Source organism: Strix aluco, chromosome 2 (assembly GCF_031877795.1).
Source record: "Strix aluco isolate bStrAlu1 chromosome 2, bStrAlu1.hap1, whole genome shotgun sequence".
Lineage (NCBI taxonomy): Eukaryota > Metazoa > Chordata > Aves > Strigiformes > Strigidae > Strix > Strix aluco.
Genome location: NC_133932.1, coordinates 26,335,678 through 26,339,837, shown reverse-complemented (window position 1 = coordinate 26,339,837; position 4,160 = coordinate 26,335,678).

Below are 4,160 nucleotides of genomic sequence, written 5' to 3'. Positions count from 1 at the left end.
GTGGGAAGGGAGCCATGCTGAAGCAGTTCATGAAGAGCTGCAGACTGTGGGAAGGACAGATGTTGGAGAAGTTTGTGGACTCTCTCCAGTGGGAGGACCCCACACTGAAGCAGAGGAAGAGTGTCATGAGTCTTCCCCTTGAGGAGGAAGGAGCAGCAGAAAAAACAAGTGATGAACTGACCATAGCTGCTGTTCCTTTTCCCCCTGTGCTGCTGGCAGGGAGGAGGTAGAGAAGTCAGGAGTAAAGTTAAGCCCAGGAAGAAGGGGAGGGGTGGAGGGATGTTGTCTTAAGATCTAGTTTTTATTTCTCATTATCCTACTCTGATTTGGTAATAAATAAAATTATTTTTCTCGAAGCTGACTCTGTTTTGCCCGTGATAGTGACTTCTGAGTGATCTCCCTGCCCTTATCTCGACCCATGAGCCTTTTGTTATATTTTCTCTCCCCTGTCCAGCTGAAGAGCAGGGGAGTGATAGAGGGGCTTTGGTGGGCACCTAGTATTCAGGGTCAACCCACCACAGTTTAGTATTGTGTTTGAAAAATACAAACAGACTAAAAAAATCTCAATATTTTTTGTGTCTCAGCCCCAATTACTAACATTTATTGGGAATGTAGTAGATTATTCTTATTATCAAGTGATCAAGATTCAGAATGTGTTAATATATGATATCTTAATCTTTTAGGAGAACAAACGGAAGAAGCATGTCTTCAAGGATAGAAAATATTGGATCTGAGGGGATAGAAATTTTCAGTAATAGAGTAAGTTAAGTTGAAGATGTCTAAAATTTGTTTTAGAGACTTAAAATTAGAGGCAGTCAGTTGTAAAACTTCTGTTCCTAGGTTGGTTGGAAGATTCTCCTACAGATAAGTTAATATGAATGGGAGGCTGATCTTCTGAAGTTCTGCTATCAAATATGTAGTAGGAGGCATGTAAACAGAAAATTTAAGTTTAAAAATGAAAAAGGTGTTTGACTTAGAAAAACTGACATAATTTTTCTGTCAGGTGCCAGGGTTGTAGTTCAACCTCAGCCCTAACTGAACTGCACTGGTGTGACAACTGACCAACAAGAACAACAGTGAACTGATTGTGGGTTTCAGCCACTTTTTGACAGCAGTAATACTTATTAAAGCCTTTTTTAGGTTTGTCAAAGTAGTCATTTTTTTAGTACAATGATAAACTGTCAAATTACTTTAGTAGAAGGTAATTTTTTTTATTATTTTAGTAAAGAGATAAATGGAAAGTGTTGACCTAAATCTAAGAAGTCAAACAACAGCAGGTGTAAGAAATCATGTAATTGTAATCCTCTGAGAACATAGTGAAATACATTATGAAAGATTAGCTTTACTTTAAAGGTTCTATTTCTGGCAAGAAACTGACAGTGCAAAAATTCTTGGAATTCTTATTTCTTCAGAGCATTGGTGTGTAAAATAATTCTAAATTATGGTATCATACAAAGATGTGTGAGGGTGGGAACCTGAGTAGAAAGGATAAAACCCAACTTTTTTCAACTTTGGCATTCTGGGAAAACTAGCCCACCACTAGCTCACATGAAAAAGCAGGTATTGAGAAGCCCTTTTTTTGACTCACTATATGCAACTGAGCTTCCCTTGCAGCTGGATCGATACCTGTTGCACAGCTGCAGCTGTCTGAGGTTCTGTCTCCTTCCACCACCTGGAGTTCTGAGCAGGTTTTACGGATTGTCCCAAATACACTGCAGCTGATTAGTCTTGAAACAATGTGTGTGATATTTTTTGCCTTGTGAAAGTACCATTTTTTAGTTGCTTGAATTGGTTTTGCAAGGAGGGGACCAGGCAGACAGATGGATCTGACAGGCACAGAAATGTACATTGCTTTACCAATGGACTGGCAGATGCTTTCATGTGAAGAAGTGGTGTTTGTAAATTCTGCCTCTCTTTCAGAATGCTTCCACCTGCCAAAACAGCATGACCCTCCTGTTATCTGGACTGTGTGTCAGCCAGCTGTCTCCTCTTCTGGCCTCTCTTTCTGCCAGAATAATAAAGTGGCTCCTTTTGAGGCCAGAGAAAAAGAGGTCTTAAAAACTCATTCTTGTCAGAATATTGATGGGTTTTTAGCCTATGTTATAACTTGCTCTTCATTTGTTTGCTTCATTTAACCAGTAAAGAAGTGATGTGACAAGCTTTCAGCCTCATGAGATATGACAGATTAGGAACCCTCACACTTAAAAATAAATAGATTTTTAAAATCTTGACAACAGGGTGTGGAATTGTTTTTTATTCTGCAGTATCTGGATGTCTAGCACTCTTACCAAATGCAGATGACCACTGATTTGTCATCCTGAAAATGTAATTATTCACTGGGTTCTATCTGCAAGTATGGTTAAATCTTTCTATGACTGGCAGACATATCTAACTCTTGCTAGCTACATTTTGAAGAATGAGATCACTTATTTGTTGCTTTCCATATTCTCAATTACATTCATGCTGTTAGTAGTTTCCTAAAGTAAGGAGCCAAAATGATTCTTAAGCCAAGAAAGGAGCAGCAAAAATATTACATACTGTATTTTCTGGTCATTTGACTTGTTTTTGTTTCTGCAACTACCACATAGAAATCCTCTGGTCCGGTGGTCTCCAGGATTCAACATATAACAAAGTTTTGGGGTTTTTTTCTAGAACTTTTAAGTTAGGTGTATTAAAATAGAAAAGTAATTGTCACAAGCTACTCTAACCAAGAAAAGACTGGTGGTGAAAATTATAGAAGGAAATCTGGGTTGGTGAGAGGTTGGTACCAAAAGCATGTCTTGAGGAATCATATACAGACACTAACATACACAAAAGCAGTGTTATCCATGGGAAATCACTGGGAAACCATCCTTGTTCTGTAAGCTGGGAGCTGCCTTTGGGTTTTGAAGATCTGTACCATCACTGAAAGATAGAATTTTCTTGCTGGACAGATTTACTTTTGTAATGCTTTTATCTCTCCTTCATTCAGTTGTTGAAGAACTGGAGCATTTAGTTCAGCTCTCCAGTACTTTTCAAGCTCTTCTGCCAGTGGAGATATTTTGGTTTCTGCTTTGGGCAATGCCATGCTGTAACTTACATCAGTACTGATGAGTTTGTCTTGAGTCACAGTGGTAATGACTAACCCTGCAAGGCATGCTTTGTCTATTGTGAAGAAGGTAAATTTAACATCTGTTTAATTTTTTTCTGGAAAAATAGTTGTCTTTATTCCTAACAAATGGCCTCTGTTGGGGCCACATGTTGTATTGTGGGTACCTTCGAGTTCAGAGACCTGCTCTGAGAGGACCCTGGAAAAATAATTTCATTACAGCACTGGTTTAACTCGATTTCCACTAGATATCAGTGTGTTTTGCTAGAAGAGATGTAAGAGGTAGTTAGGGACTCATTCAGGTTTGGCTCTGAAACAGTAACTTGGAGGCACTCTGAGGCGAATTTTCTTTGCCTGATAAATGAGGGTAATACTTGTAGTATAAGATATTAGTTAGAATGGATTCAGATTTATTAACATGAATGTTACTATAAGAGAATTCTTGCATTATTGAGTAGACAGTTGCTGACAGGATTGCACTGCCATGAGGAAGCCTGTGAAAGCAGGTGAAACTAACATCTTTAATGTGTAGAAAAGCCCTAAGCATCCTCTTGATTCTGATATTATTGTCCCCTACAGCAGCATTCATTAATGAACTTCACCTTAAAATCCATTGTGCTCTTCCTATTTTTTAATTTTATTTCTTGTTCATGCACGATTGCACACTGATCATGATTTGAAACAGCTTTTGGGGATTTACGTGAGCTTTTATCTTTTGGAGAGTTTACAGAGGTCCTCCTTTGTTCTCCTTTTCAGTTTCCTCCCTCTTTTTTGTCTCTAGATCTCTCCTCCTTATTTCCAGTAGTGAAGCCTCTCCACTCCCACTCCTATTCCAGTTCCTTTGGACTAGTAACACCCTCATACCTGTGACTCATATCCTATCTGTATCCTTGACTTGTGGACATTTCCTTACAGCCGTAAATCACGCTTTAAAAGTTTTATCCACCGCTACTCAAAGATCACTCTGTGTTCTGCAGTGTATTATTACTGAATCTATAAATAAGGGAATAAATCATTGGTTTCTGACTTGCAAAGAATATGCCTTGGCATATGAAAATATATCAATTTTTAA